This window comes from Cetorhinus maximus, chromosome 2 (assembly GCF_964194155.1).
Source record: "Cetorhinus maximus chromosome 2, sCetMax3.hap1.1, whole genome shotgun sequence".
NCBI classification, from domain to species: Eukaryota; Metazoa; Chordata; class Chondrichthyes; order Lamniformes; family Cetorhinidae; genus Cetorhinus; species Cetorhinus maximus.
In genome coordinates, this window is record NC_135880.1 from 110237725 (window position 1) to 110254608 (window position 16884).

General features: G+C 41.9%; 1 protein-coding gene across 6 annotated transcripts in view; it reads right to left on the reverse strand.

Annotated features, from left to right (window-relative positions):
- The window catches only part of fancc (FA complementation group C), a 238349-nt gene that overhangs the window by 180150 nt on the left and 41315 nt on the right, over window positions 1-16884 (reverse strand). The window lies entirely within an intron of this gene.

A 16884-nucleotide genomic window follows, 5' to 3' on the forward strand; every position in this document is an offset into this window, starting at 1 on the left:
ATTTAAGAAGCTCTTAGCAGTCCATTGGATTAGAGGGACACTATTTGAAATCTGTTATCATACCTAGCTGGAGTTTTATTGGGCCCAGAGACTACTAGAAAACCAAAATATTGATGCTGGGAATCTGAAATAAAACACAGAAAATGCTAAAAAAAAAATACTCAGTAGGTCAGACAAGCAGCTGTGGGGACAGTAAAAAAGGTAGGGCCGGATATTTTAAAAATGGTAGGTGGGTCCCAGATGCTGAAGTCCTACCCCAATTTCAGGTAGATCCAATTTTTGCCGGTAGGGGAAGGGAACAGGGATCAAACAGACCCTATTCTGGCAGTTGCAAGAGCCTTAATCCATAGTGGAATACACATAATCACTCTTGAAGGGTGGATAAGGTCTGTATAACTGTCATGATCTGAAGTTTTTTTTAAACCCCCTACACTTTTTAAACTTAAAAAAAAAACAGGCAGCAACTGGCACCGAGAGCTTAAAAAAACCCTATTTTGATTAACAGGCCATCTGCTGCAGGTTAAAAAAAACTGTGCAGTTTCAATAGAGCTCTTTGTTGACATTTTCCCAAGAATTATTATTATGTCATTATGAATGCATGACTGAGTTTCAAAATCTACAATTACCTCAGCAGGGTTTCTGAGTTGACAGATTAAAGAGGCTATGAAAGGATCGGCTGTCTTTGATGTGGGATCTGAATAGAAGTTTGTTTCTTTTTATAAGAGATTAACCACAAGGAGATTTAAAAACTTTGAACAGATTCTATGAATCAGAGTTTTTCACTATCAAATGTGTATGAATAAGAGCTGTATTGATTGTTAGAAGTTTTTTTTTCATCTCCACATGGCTCCTGATATCTGTCCATGGCGTATACTGGTGAATGGCTATGGAGGTAGCATGGAGGCTATAATGAGGCATGAGGGGTGGGTAGGAAACATGAATTACATGGGGAGCATTAGGGGCCATGGGATGGCGGTGGGCAAGGGTGAGGGCTAGAAGGCCTAGCAGCTTCCAAAACAACAGGGACGAAGCTTTCTAACCAGTCTGTCTCAGCACTTGCCCATTCCCCATGGCCACTATGCTCCTCTTCCAAGATGGGCAGGCCCAATTCCATCCCGCTCCTGCACACCTACCCCAACCACCAACCCACACCTCCCCCTCTTTCCACCAACACCACCCCAGAGCAAAAATCACAGAATTTGAGGTACTTTTTAACAAAGGAGGATTGAGCGAGTTAAATAATTTCCCAACTTGAGCTACCTCACCTCGGCAGCGAAAATCCAGTCCCTAATGTTTCAGGTTAATGATCTTTCAACTAGAACTGGAAAAAGTTAGATGTAACAGGGTTTAGGCTGGGAAAGGGGAGGAGAGAACTAAAGAGAAGGACTACGGAAGAGTGGAAAGCAGGAGATATTAAATGACAAAAGGATGATGGCACAACGTGAAAAAAGATGGCTTCATGGTTCCATTTCATCCTTCACGCTTTAACAGAAAACTTTTTCTTTCTTTCATAGAATTGCAAGTTTCAACAATTTATTACCAATGCTCATTTCAGATTCTCCTTTCCATTCACATTCCTCTGGCTCCATCTCTCTTTCCAATCACTCCCTTTGCCATGCTTGTAATATCCCTTCTTTGGCCCTGAATGATCAGTCCTAACACAGGCCTCAGCTGCATCCCATTATGCCTCCAACTCAATGAATTCAAGCTTGGTACGATGCTGAGCTCTTCTTTCTTATATATGTTTTTCCTCAACCAAGGTTTCCCCTCCACCAAGCTTGACAAGACCCTTGACTGTGTCTGTCCCATTTCCCACACTTTTGCTTTCGCTCCTTCCCCTCTCTCCCAGAATTATAGGGTTTTCCTTGTCCAGCTTCCAGCACACCAATCTCCACATTCAACATATCATCTTCCGCCATTTCCACCACCCAGTGTGATCTCCCCACCAAACACATCTCCCCCTCTCCTTTCAGCATTCCAAAATGACACCTAGTCCACTCATTAATCACCCCCAATAAGCCCTCCACTTCTCATGGCACCTTCTTATGCAAGTGCAGGAGTTGCAACATCTGCCCTTTTTCCTCCTCCAATGTTATAGCACAAGGATGAAATGGAACTGCAGAAACATCCTCTTTTACTTTTTACCTTGTGCCATCACCCTTTTTGTCATTTAATCTCTCTTGCTTTCCACCCTATCACACTCTTTCCCTTTTGTTCTCTCCTCTTCCCTGCACCGCCACCCCCACCCAACCCCCCCATTTCATTGTGTACTTGCTTAAAACCTGTTACATCTCCAAATTTTTCCAGTTCTGATGAATATCATCATTGTCTAGGGCCCAAATGCCCATTCTAGGTGAAAAAGCTTGTATTTCTTTCAATTTCGTAAACTGTATTTGCCGATCACAATGCTGTCCCCTCTACATTGAGACGACCAAATGCAGATTGGCCATCTTAATGGAATACTTCATTCAATCTGCAGAGTTAACCCTGAATTTCCAGTCAGCCATTATTTTAATTCTCCATTCCACTTCCACTCTAACCCTTCTGTTCTCAGCCTCCTACATGGTTTCAATGAAGTTTAACCTAAATTCAAGGGACAGCACTTCATCTTTCAATTAGGCACCTTATGGCTTTTAGGATTCAAAGTTGAGTTCAATAATCATAACCCCTATCCTCATTTTTTTTCAGATGGCAGCTGTTGATAATGGTCCTGCTTTTCCCATGCACACCACCAATACACCCATTTTTTGTATTTTTGCTTGTTTCATTAACAACCCCTTTGGCCTTGCGCCATCATTCCTTTTATCATTTAATCTCTCCTGTCTTCCACCCTCTCATAGACTTTACCCTTTTTTCATCCTCCCCCCTCCCTGCTTCAATACTTGTTTAAAACCTGTTAACGGTCCAAAAGAACCTTAAACCTGAAATTTTACCTTTGTTTCTTACACCACAGATGCTGCCTGACCTGCTGAGTATTTCCAACATGCTGATTTTACTTCAGGCTACCATATGGAGGTGGTTTCAAACTTCTGAATCTAGTGCACTCAGGATATATATCATTAATCTTACTTGAATTATATTTGTATTTTCAAGTCAAAGTGCATCTGAAACAACTTTACATAGTTACAAGAGCAGTGGCATTACATGTACTAATGTGAGCCCTATTTATGCATGTCCTAGGAATGGCTCACCCTAAGAAAACGCAATCAGAGCTATACCTTTTTGCTGCTGCTCATAAGGAAAAAGTTCTGAATATTGAATATTTATGCTGCTTTTCTTTCCCTAATGCCTTCCTTTTCCAGTCAGTTATATTACGTGTATCATTCCATAAATGTCTCACTTCCACGCGTCATAGACTCCATTATAAAAGCCTATAATAGCCATGTGTGTAACTTGCAGGTCCCCTGTTCATTTTAGAAAGTTATCACCAAAAAGGAATGAATGTCACACAGTGGCTGCACTCTATTAATTGAAAAAATCAAAAGTCATCACAAAGGACTGTACACTTGGTCATGTTTCATCGATCTATTCTCCTTCATGTACACACCCAAACCAAATAAGCGGACTGTTGCTCAATTTTTTTCCCTGAAAATCTATCATTGAAAAATCACTCCACCTTCACGCTAATCATAGTTACATGCACATCAAATAACTGAACCAACTTTGTACAAATCTGGTATAAATTATGAAGATCTAACTTATTTCTAACATTTCACATTCAAAGGACTATTATAAAGAGTTTCTTTATAAGGGGAATAGATTGGATAGGCAGGAGTTGTTTTCTTTGGAATGAAGGAGGTTGAAGGGAGGCATAATTGAGGTGTATAAAATTATGAGACACCTGAATAGAGCAGCTAAGTAGGACCTATTTCCTTTGGCACAGAAGTCAATAACCAGGGGGATATAAATTTAAAGTAATTGGCAGAGGGATTAGAGTCAAGTTAAGGATTTTTTTTAAACTGGAAGGGGATCTGGAACTCACTGTCTGAAAGGGTGGTAGAAGCAGAAACCCTCAAGGGCTATAACCTATACAATTATGGACCAAGGGCTAGAAAATGGGTATATTTGGTTTTAAACAACTTTTCTAATTTCTGCCTTATTTGGCATTGCATTGTAGCTTCAGGCTTGGATTTAGTTGTGTTACGATCCACATGGGGAAACCGTAAGCCAAAATAGCCAAATTTACTGAATGACACCCATGTGAAGAAATTACCAACAAGATTTGATTTTTTGTAACTTTTACTTTAACACAAATCAGAACCAACGTAAATTAAACATGAATTAGAAGGCAAATGATACTTCGAATAAAGATGTAAATTTCACTTTAAATTGTGGATACAAAGATACGCCTTACACAGCCACAAGCAGACATGTGGTACGACATACCTACACGGTTCCAGAATCTGCTGTTCTTTATTCATGCAGGGTAGGTCAGGAGTGTTGTCTGTCAACAGTTTTCATCTCAGAGTTTCAAGTGTAAAATCATCATTAGCAAGGCACACTTTCACAAACCCGATCTCTCTCAGATCATGTCAGTCCTGATTATGTGGCTTTCCAGCGTTCTTCTTCAAATGACCAACCAATAATATTCCGGTTCATGGTTTGGCCACTTCTGGGAAAACACTCAGACCTTAAGCGTCTCCAAGCTATTCACACAGTTTTCCAGGTTTTAGACCTTTTTAGCCTGCTTGCACAGCTCATCCACAAGATCCTGTCTCTTTTTTCTGCCAAGCAGAAAAACTGACATCTTCCAAGATTTGTTCCTTTGCCTCAGAAGGATTCTTGTTTGTCTTTGAGTATAATAACAGGAAGTGCTGGAAAATCTCAGGAGGTCTGGCAGCATCTATGAAGCAAGAAATAGAGTTAATGTTTCGACTTGAAACATTAACTCTGTTTCTCTCTCCATAGATGCTGCCAGACCTCCTGAGATTTTCCAGCACTTCCTGTTTTTATTTCAGATCTCCAGGAGCCACAGTATTTTGCTTATATTTTCATCTTTCATTCTGTCTGCTTTCTCTTTGTGTCTGCGTCTGTGTGCTGATCGCCTTCACCCTCCACCTCTCCCTGCTTGTAGTTCTCCTTTGTGTCTGCCAGCCACATAGTTTCTGTATCTTAACTTTCTTTCTGTTGGACTGCTTCCAGGTAAGGGTCACCAGGTCACATAGGCCAGTATTTCCTTTTGTTTAAGAAAATTACAATTGCTTCCTTTGCAATTCATACACACTCTTAAAATCCTTTTCAAACATTTTTAAAACAATTACAGATTCCCCAGACATTTTAAAGTAATGACAAATTTTCCTTATTGTTACTGCTTCCAGGTCAAAGGTGCCACCTAAGTTTTCCCAAAAACGGTTTAGCATTTTTCCATCCTATTGTGGCATTCCTCTTTAACTAAAATTTCCTTAAATTTGCTTTGCACATAATTTACCTTTCCTATCACTGGCTTGCTCTTCAGATTCATTCAAATTTGCCCTTGAAGTTATGTTAATGAATTGACCCAGAAAACCAAAGATAAATATCTATTTCAGTCGGTCTAAAATCCATGTCATATTTTTAACACAGTAACACCAAAGGCAAATCTAACCTCCTCTCCTTCTCATTTGTAAATACTCCAGTAAGTATTTTTTCAATTACATTTAACTGGTCTTTGTAAGAAAATGAGGTCAAACAGCAACTATTCTTCATTTTCCACGAAGATTTCTCTGACCAAATGCAGGGGAGTTGCAACATGGCCAGAGATTATTATTTGTTTAATATCTGCACCCTAAAGAGAAAGAACTTGCAGCTCTGGCACTTTTTCACATCCTCAGGACATCACAAGGTTTTTCAGGATGAATGAAACACAATGATGACGCCACTTACTCCTTTTGACATCACATTCTTGATGTCACATTTGACATCTCAATTCTTGAACACACATTATGGCATGGAAAATAATAGATGTATTCCCATAAGGTGGAATGGTATAGCCTCTCTATCTGTCAGATTCATCTTACCACCAAATACTGGATGAACCCTCAGTCAGCAGAGAATCTGTACACTCCCTCGGAAAATAATCCAACATCTGATCTAAAAAAGGATTAAATTCCCCACCTGTAATCAAAGTAAGTTTAGGCAGCTCTCCAGCTTTACAGGAGAACCACCTTGAGGTGATTCATACCTGACCACTACTGGGGAGTAGCTGTCAACGGAATAACTCAACCTTTGCAAAACTTATCACTGTGAGCAAGGTAGACTTGGTAGCAATATTGCTTCCGACTCTTCTATTTCCTTAATTTACAAGAATCTCAGTACATTTGACCTATCCAGGGATTCTTAAATTTGGTATTTTCTTGCCATTTGTAAAAAGGTCAGCTTCACTGTTCTTATGTAACCGAGATGCAAAAAGGTCTTAAACTGCCCAAAAAATAATTGAAATGTGGAATTAAAAGTATTAGCCAGAAACTGACCTACTAACGTCGACTGTCACCCTCCCTCAGCAAGCTTGTTTTCCTGCCTTCTCTGTAGTACTGAGCCTTTCTTAAGTGATTAGATGCTTCAATCCCTCCTGCAATCTGTGAACAGTATTTGAATGACTAGTAGAGCGAACTAGTCTCCCTCCCACACATATTTCCATTCAAAATATTTTGTTTTAACTAAGGCACAGTGAACCAATCTCAATCCCAAATACAATTCTTCCCTTGCATTGACCTGCTCACCAAACTAAAGAAATTTAACTTGCTCAAGATCCTCCCAAATCCAATCTTAATACAAAAATGTAAGTTGTTTTTAGAAAGCAGATATAACATTTTTAATATAAAGAAACAATCACAAGGTGTTTTCACAGGTAAGTAATCAGACAAAAATTAACGCCTAGCTAATAAATAATATGTTAGGAGACATGACCAACATTTGAGCAAAGAGGTAGATTTTGAAAAAGTCTTCAAAACGATTGGCCAAATTATCCAGCAATGATCAGAAAGAAAAAAGCCAACCTAGGATAATGATTTTTTTTTTAACAGTTTTCATAGACCCATGAAAAGGTCAATGGCTGGCCGTAGTGCTCCAAAATATAGGTGCTGAATGTAGATATATCTGGAGTCGTCTGAGCCCAGCTAGTCAGACAACAGCCACCAGTGGGCCAGGTAGGGTTTTGCTACAAGAAATGGACAACTTTAAGGGTCTAGTTATGTTGAAGGAGCTCAGAGGAAACAGTTTTCGTTGTTTTGATGTATTATGAAAGATAGCATTTACTGGAAATAAGAACATAAGAAATAGGAGCAAGAAAAGATCATATGGCTTATCGAGCCTGCTCTGCCATTCAATTTGATCATGGCTAACCTTAGACTTCAACTCAACTTTTCAGCCTGCTCCCCATATCCCTCAATTCCCTGGGACACCAAAAATCTGTCTCAGCCTTAAATGTATTCAATGATAGCGCATCCACAACCCTCTGGGGTAGAGAATTTCAAAGACACTCAGCCTTTTGAATTAAGAAATTTCTCCTAATCTCAGTCCGAAATGATTGGTCCCTTAACCTGAAGCTGTGCCCCCTTTTTCTAGATTCCCCAGCTAAAGAAAATAACCTCTCAGTATCTACCCTGTCAAGCCCTTTCATAATCTTAAATGTTCCAATGAGATCACCTCTCATTCTTCTAAAGTCCAGAGGACATAGATCCAATTTGCTCAGTCTCTCAGCATAGGACAACCTCCTCATCTCAAGGATTAACCTAGTGAATATTCACTGTACTGCCTCCAATGCAAGTATATCTTTCCTTAACTAATGAGACGAAAACTGCATACAGTATTCCAGTGTGGTCTCGCCAAAGCCCCATACAATTGTAGGAAGGCTTCTTTATTCCCGTACTCCAATCCCCTTGCAATAAAGGGCAGCATGCCATTTGTTTTACTAATTGCTTGCTGTACCTGCATGCTAAGTTTTTGTGTTCTTTGTATGAGTACGCCCAAGTCTCTCTGAACATTATTTACAAGGTTCAAGCCTTTTAAAAAAAATTCTGCTTTTCTAGTTTTACAACCATAGTCAATAACCTCACATTCCCCCACATTATATTCCATCTGCCACCTTGTTGTCCAATCAGTTAACTTGTCTATACCTCTTTGCAGCCTCCTCACAGCTCACATTCCCACCTAGCTTTGTATCGTCAACAAGCTTAGATGCACTACTCTCTGTACACTGTGTTGCACTGAGTACTGTTTACTTATTTGTTCTTCATTCAAAAATTCACACTTGTTTAGAGTTTGGGTTTCAAACTGGCTAGCCCTATATTCAATCCATCCATCAAAGTAGCACGCAGCAGCACATGGGCCATGATATCATTTACAAAGATTGGTCAAGTCATTACTCGCATTCCCACTCTTCCCACCCCTTTACCTGACTACCACCCCCGGCCACCTACCCCTCAACCCTGACTAGCCCACAACCGCCCCCGACTGCCCTCCCCACCCCCCAGCTACACTCCCAACCTTCAATTACCTCCACAGCCTCTAACTCCCTCGCCCCCAATGACCGACCCCCACCCCCCCGACAACCGATCCCCCCACTGACCAATCCCCCCAGCCACCTGAGCCCCCAGACCACACAACCCCGCCCCACTGACAATCCGAAATCCCCCCTTCACGCCCCCACTAATGTGAGCCAAACTCCCACTGACAACCTGACCCTCCCACACCCCCATTGACCACCCGACATCCGCACTCCCTGACCATCCGAGACACCCTATTACTTAGCTTGTACACACCTTCTCCCTGGCTTCTCTCAGTGGCTGGACCTTTAAACCTACCTGCTTTATGGCAGCTAGTGCTGTTAAAAAAGGGGCCGTGTCTTCCTTACCTCTAACTCTGCTGCCCTCTACACTAAGCCTCGGGAACTAACTGCACTGCACCTTTCTCACCTGGCCCGAGTCGAAGGTTGGGCGAGGAAGGTGTGGCTGCATTTCAGGATAAGTAACTAGGAATGGAATGGCAATTGCCATTGCATGGAAGTTACGGCCCATTTTGTTTTAGCACTGACAATAGAACAGGTCATACTAAAGTCAGAAACAAAATAATGGACCAGTATTAACGAATACTGGGTCAGAATTCATTAATAATACTAAAGTAAGGGAGTGGCTTACAAACGGTGGCCGTAACATGAGAATTTGGCATTAAATTTAGGAGGGAGATAACTTATAAACCAAGGGTTTAAACTTAAATAAGGTTGACTTCAAAGGAATAACATGTAAGCCAACATACTAAATATCAAGAGCTGTTAACAGGTAAATCTACAGAAAAAGTGTGGGGTGGGGCAGTGGTGCTTAAAGAAGCATTTAGTGTAATATGAGACCAAAACATACCATTAATGAGAAGTAATTTTACTTGCACAGTGCAGCAACCATGGCCAACACATGAGGTATTGTGCAGCATAATGCTAATGGAAATGGCTTACACAAATGCCAAGTAAAGTGAGAAACCAATGAACTGGAAAAAATATAGATACAACAAAGGAGGACAAAAAAATGTATTAAGAGCTGCAAACAAAAAACAAAGAAAAACTTGCAATTAATACAAAGACTAACAGTAAATTATTTTTATTATTGGAGGGGAGGGTGATGTGGGCCCATTAGAGATAGACACAGGTGATTCTCTAATAGAAAACAAGCTCATGGCAGACTTATTAAACAGGTACTTGCACAAGGAAGAAAGATAAAATTCCATTGATAGACGCCAAACAGAGAATTTATTAGATTCAATACGAATCCAACAAATAGTAATGAAGAAAATAGTGGGGCTAGGAATAGATAATATCCATCAGGTCCTGGAAATTTAAAAATAATGAAGTGAGGAAACTGCAGAAAAAGTAAAGAAAGGCTGTTCCAGTACAGCTACAACACTGGCATCTATCTGGCAATGTGGAAAATTGCCCAGGTACATCCTTGTTGTGACCGAGGCAGTTGGTAAAGCGGAGTTATTTAAAAATCCCAGAGGGAAACTTTAAACAACTGTCATAACCTATAATTTTAAGTGTTATGTTTGAGATGCGACTCTAAACTCAGGAATCAGACCATCAGTTCTTGAGGCTTTACATTACACTAAGTAAAACATTTTATTACTTGACACAGGTTAAAATATATATACGTGGCTTCACATTACTACTATCATAACTTTTAACAAATTCCCAAACTAATCTCCATTAAGGCAACAGCAACCCTTAGACTTAACCAAACACCAGGCAAAGCATTTTCACCGTACAAATTCAAAATAAATGGAGTTCTTTTCACTGTGGAGCCAGTGCCTTTTGATCTCATATTGCCTCTGCTCTGCACACCCGAAAAGTGAAGTTATACCTACCAGCCCCGTTGAATGTGAATTCTCATTATGTCAACAACCTCTGAACTAAACCTCTCTAACAATAAAACCCCTTTCCTAGTACCAATTTTATTAGTAAATGAACATATTGCTTGGTAGCTGCTAGATAGGTGGTAGCTTTCACCCCACTTCTTGAATGCTGTATTCAAAAAAAATGCAAATGCACTCTATCTCTCTTACATATCAAAACTAGCACACATCAAAGCACCCAGACTAGCTGGCTTTAATCCAAATAAGACACACCCACAGACTAAACCTCTACTTCAAAAGAAAAATATTTTCCAAAATATTATATACATTAATAGCTTCATGACAATCCCGTATACAAAAAGTAGGACAAATCCAACCCGGCCAATTACCACCCCATCAGTGTACTCTCGATCATTAGTAAAGTGATGGAAGGGTTCACCAACAGTGCTATCAAGCGGCACTTCATTAGCAATAACCTGCTCACTGACGGTCAGTTTGGGTTCCAACAGGGCCACTCAGCTCCTGACCTCATTACAGCCTTGGTTCAAGCATGGATGAAACAACTGGATTCCAGAGGTGAGGTGAGCATTTGACCAAGTGTGGCATCAAGGAGCCCTAGCAAAACTGGAGTCAATGAGAATCGGGGGGGAATCTCTCCGCTGGTTGGAGTCATACCTAGCACAAAGGGAGACGGTTATCATTGTTGGAGATCAATCATCCCAGTTCCAGGGCATCACTGCAGGAGTTCCTCAGGGTAGTGTCCTGGGCCTAATCGTCTTCAGCTGCTCCATCAATGACGCTCCTCCCTCCATCATAAGGTCAGAAGTCGGGATGTTCGCTGATGATTGCACAATGTTCAGCACCATTCATGACTCCTCAAATACTGAAGCAGTCCATGTCCAAATGCAGCAAGATCTGGTCAATATCCAGGCTTGGGCTGACAAGTGACAGGCAACATTCAGGCCACACAAGTGCCAGGCAATGATCATCTCCAACAAGAGAGAATCCAACCATCGCCCCTTAACATTCAATGGCATTACCATCACTGAATCCCCCACTATCAACATCCTGGGAGTTACCATTGTCCAGAAACTGAACTGGACTAGCCATATAAATACTGTGGCTATAACAGCAGGTCAGAGGCTAGGAATCCTGTGGCGAGTAACTCACCTCCTGATTCCCCAAAACCTCTCTATCATCTACAAGGCATAAATGTGATGGAATGCTTTCCACTTGTTTGGATGAGTGCAGCTCCAACTACACTCAAGAAGTTTGACACCATCCAGGACAAAGCAACCCACTTGATTTGCACCCCACCCATAAACATTCACTCCCCCCTCCACCGACACACAGTTGCAGCAGTGTGTACTATCTAAAAGACACACTGCAGGAACTCACCAAGCCTCCTTAAACAGCACCTTTCTAACCCACAACCACTGCCATCTAGAAGGAGAAGGGCAACAGACACATGGGAACACCACCACCTGGAAGTTCCCCTCCAAGCCATTCACCATCCTGACTTGGAAATATATCGCCATTCCTTCACTGTCACTGGGTCAAAATCCCGGAACTCCCTCCCTAACAGCACTGTAGGTGTACCTAACCACACGGACTGCAGCGGTTCAAGAAGGCAGCTCACCACCACCTTCTCAAGGGCAATTACAGATGGGCAATAAATGCTGGCCTAGCCAGCATCGCCTACATCCCATGAATGTTTAAGAAAACAAAACTTGCATTTATATAGCCCTTTCCATGACCTCAAGACGTCCCAAAGTGCTTTACAGCCAATTAAATATTCATAAGTGTGAGAGTGGGCAAAGGCACGAAGGTCTGAAAATTAGTGGCCGAAAACAAAAAAGTCTGAAAGTCTTTTGTGATGAGGAATCGTGTAGTTATAGCACTTTTTATGATCTGTCGTGAAATGCAATTGCACTCGGCCACTTCAAATGGATGGAATTATTAGACTTAAGTGGGTAGAAATGTTAGTTTTCCCTTTGTTTACCTTCTATTACTGTCAAGACTGTGGACCAATGCATTTGTATAAAAATACCAAAGTGACCTCAGCTTTTCAGCATTCAATGCAGTTAGTACATATAATGCAGGAGGAAGTCCACGCTGACACCAGAACATGACTTTGCTAGATTATGTACATGTGAAGCGAAGGACTAAGGCAGTGCTTCGCAAACTATTTTTCAACGTGACTCCATTTTCATTCACTGCCACCTTCTCAAAGTCACTCCACTCATTCACACCCTCTCTCCCATCCCCACTCTCAATCATGCCCTACCACCCTACTCAGCCCCCCACTCACTAATGTCCTCCCTTCTCCACTCAGCCCCCCACTCACACTTTCCCTCCCCATCCCCACTCACTCATCCCCTCCTCCATCCTCTTCCCTACCTGGATTTCTTCACTATGCCTGGATGTGAGAAAGCTGGAGTGGAAAAGCAGCCATATGATAATGGACAAAAGGGACAAAAAGGAAACATTTTATAAATTAGACTCAAATTTTAAACCTTTCCAATATATTGACTGATGTGAGAGAGAAGCAGCTGTCAGGCCCAAACCCCAGGCCTCAGCCCGCACCTCCCCCTGCCGGCTCCGCTGACCAACATTCCCCCCCACCCACCCCAGGCCCTGGAACTCATCCCCCAGGCCTCGGTCTGCTTCCCCTCCCGCCCAAGGCCCCAGTCCCATTTCCCAGCTCCCATAGCCCTGCTTTACCCACCACAACCCTGCACCTCTATTTCCCCCGTCCTTGGTCCAGCCCCACTATGGCCCCCCTAACCCCGGCCCCACCTTGGTCCCAGTCAACCCTCACCCCCGCCCCCTATCCATCCTGCACCAACAGCAGCGACTCCCACAGCGGAGGCGGCAGCAGGAAGACAGTCCAGCGCAGGAAGGCACCCTGCAGGCTACACATGGGAGCAGCAGTTACTAGGGGCACAGCCTCGCCATCTCCCAATCTTAGGAAGCGGGTCAAATTAGGGGCAGATTAAAGAGAGAGGGGCTGAAAGTGGTTTCCCCAAGCAAGGCAGAAGGCAGAAAAGGGTGGAATCCCGAGATCCAAAAGCCAGAATTCCACCAAACAGCAGAAATTTATCATCCTGTAGTATTTTGAAGGATAGTCATTGCTATAATATAGGAAATACAGCAGCCAATTTGTGCATGACAAGGTCCCACAAACAGCAATGTGAAAATGACTAAATAAGCTGTTCAATGATATTGGCTGAGGGATAAATATGGCCAGACACATTAATGGATTCAAAGGACTCAAATCTGATTATTAGTTTTTCAGACAGGGTAACATTATTGGGAGGACTTCATTGTGCACTTAGTCTAAATAGTACAACCATTTCTACACTTTCCAGTTGCTTATTGTCATGATGCTTGCCACCTGAACCTCCTGACAGTGCTATTGAACCATCCAACCTCATTTCCTTGGGTTATAGGAGTTTAAGTTACAGCCACTCATCAATGATTTAGAATTATGAAAGATTTGTTTGTCTGCACCATTTATTTTGGTTCAACTGAATGCTGACTTAGACAAATAATACTAGTAGTCAGTATGGCAGCAAGCTGACCAGAGCCAGTTCTTCCAAATAATCTGTCTGAAAACTGGTTATCGTAGCCATGATGCCTTGGTAAGGTTGCATTTGTGGTATATCTCTGTGACAAGGCCTGTGCAAATCAACATATATATCACTTGAGACACTGCAATGTGAGATAGCTTACACATTGGTCTCGAGACAGGTTAGAAAGATATTAAAAGGTGTCACTTTAAACATTAGGTGTGCCTCTGTTACTAGCAGATTAACTGGCCATTCATGTCATTGCTGTTTGTGGGAACAATGACTGTCATGTTTGCTTGTCATCAAACTTCAACAGACTCCCTTCTATGCAAAGCACTCAGACATTTGAAAGATATGATAAGGAATCATATACAAATTTGTCTTTCTCGGTTCAGGAGTAAAAAGAGATTGAAGGAAAAGGAAGACTTGCATTTATATAGTACTTTACACGACCACTGGATGTCACAAAGCTCTTTACAACCAACTAAGTACCTCTTTTTTAAGTGGGTCACCATTGTAATGTAGGAAACGCAGCAGCCAGTTAGACACAGCAAACTCCCACAAACTGTGATGTGATAAATGACCGGATAATCTGCTTTTGTGATGTCGACTAAGGGATAAATATTGACCAGGACACTGGGGATAACTCCCCCACTCTTCTTCAAAATGGTACCAAGGGATCTTTTACATCCCAAGTGGGCAGATGGGGCCTTGGTTTAACATCTTATCCGAAAGGCAGCACCTCTGGTTGTGCAGCAGTCTCTCAGTTCTACAATGGAATGTCAGAATTGATTTTTCACTCAAGTCCTGCAGTTGGGCTTGAACTGGAACCTTGTGACTCAGAGATGAGAGTGCTATCAACTGAGCCACAATTGACACAAGGACAGTAATTTATATTGACAACATTATATAGTTACCAATAATTGTTGCATATATTGCATCTTGGCATTAGTGGCTGCTACCCAGACCCCTTGAAGTCCTGCTGAGGCAGGATGACAACAGTGAAGTCTCTTTTCCCGAAGAATTTGTTTAGGTTCCCAATGTCAAGGACAATAAGGGAAACTAAGTGACAGGAACAAAGACTTAACACATTCAGATGAGGAAATAGCCGCTTAGCAATTTGGACACATTGCAAAATACACAACACTGAAGGTGCAGCAAACATTTCCAATACACACTAAAATCTTGAGCTCACTCCCACCAGAGAAGTGACAAGCTGAAGCCAAGAACTTCCCTACAAGAAATTAGACCCAAACATCACTAGCTACTCTCACATATCGTAGCATCCAGCAAAAGCATCAGACAGCAGGAATTCAAACCATCCATCTGGGAACAATATGTGCTTGGCAAGGCTCTTAAAAGAACAGCAGTTACTACTGCATTACAATCATACCACAATTGCTCTTCAATCTGGAGTAAGAAGTCAAGGAATAAACAACTATTATTCTGTAAGCATTGATTATTACCTCCATCAGGAAAAGTGCACCCCAGTAGAACATCATAACCCAGAGACACAGCATGCACATGTGAAAGCTGGCCCCTACTTTTGCAAGACAATAGAGTATGATTTTCTTGTAAAGGAACAAGGAATAAAAGAGGTGTCTGAAGCCCATTAAGACAGAAACATTATCCCAAAAGGACTGGTTCTTCCACAAATTTTGTTACGGGATTTATTCCTTGCTGGACAAGTTCTCATAAGCTTCTCATAAGATTTTAAAACTTAATTCTTTCCTCCAATCTCCTTCCAAATAGTTGTAGAACATCAAATGGTAAATGTGCCACCAACATTGAATGTTATTTGGCAACCCACACAGATACAGTCAAACATCATGTTGGCACAGGGAAACTTAAGAGATTGGTAGAGAGAAACAACCCATGGATAAAATTCAACTGTACATCGACCGACAGGTCGCTAAAGATTTGGAATCCACTCCGTGCACTGCTCGAAGGTTCACTAAGTTAATTCCTGGGATGAAGGGATTGTCCAATGAGGAATGATTAAATAGACTGGGTCGTTATTCTCTGGAGTTTAAAAGAATTAGAGGTGATCTCATTCAAACATACAAAATTCTTACGGGCCTCAACAGGCTAGATGCAGGAAGGATGTTTCCCCCTGGCTGGGGTGTCTAGAACTAAGGGACACAGTCTCAGAATAAGGGACAGGTCATTTCGGACTGAGATAAGGAGAATTTCTTCATTCAGAAAATGGTGAATCTTTGGAATTCTCTGCCCCAGAGGGCTATGGAGGCTCAGTCATTGAGAATGTTCAAGACTGAGGTGGATAGATTTCTACATATTAGAAACAAATGATATAGGGTTAGTGCAGGGAAAATGGAATTGAAGTAGAAGATCAGCCATAATCTTATTAAATGGCAGAGAAGGCTCGAAGGGCTGAATGGTCTACTCCTTATGTTCTCTCCATGTCTCCACCTCTCTTTCACTTGCTCCTCCTTTAATATGGTGCTTAAAACCTAATTCTTTGACCAGGCGTTTGGTCAGCTATCTAATATCTCCCTCTTTGAAAGTGTCAACTTTTGTCTGATAATACCTTGGGACATTTTTACTATGATAAAGATGCTACATAAATGCAATTATTCCATGGACGAGTGCAGTTCAAATAACACTCAAGAAGTTCGACATCATCCAGGACAAAGCAGCCTGCTTGATTGGCACCCCATCCACCACCGTAAACATTCATTCCCTCCACCACTGACACACAGTGGCAGCAGCGTGCACCATCTACAAGATGCATTGCAGAAACTCACTAAGACTCCTTCGACAGCACCTTCCAAACCTGCGGCCTCTACCACCTAGAAGGACAAGGGCAGCAGACGCATGGGAACACCATCACCTGCAAGTTCCCCTCCAAGGCACACGGCATCCTGTCTTGGAACTACATTGCCATTGCTTCACTGTTGCTAGGTCAAAATCCTAGTGCTCCCTTCCTGCCAGCACTGTGGATATACCTACACCACATGGACTGCAGTGGTTCAAGAAG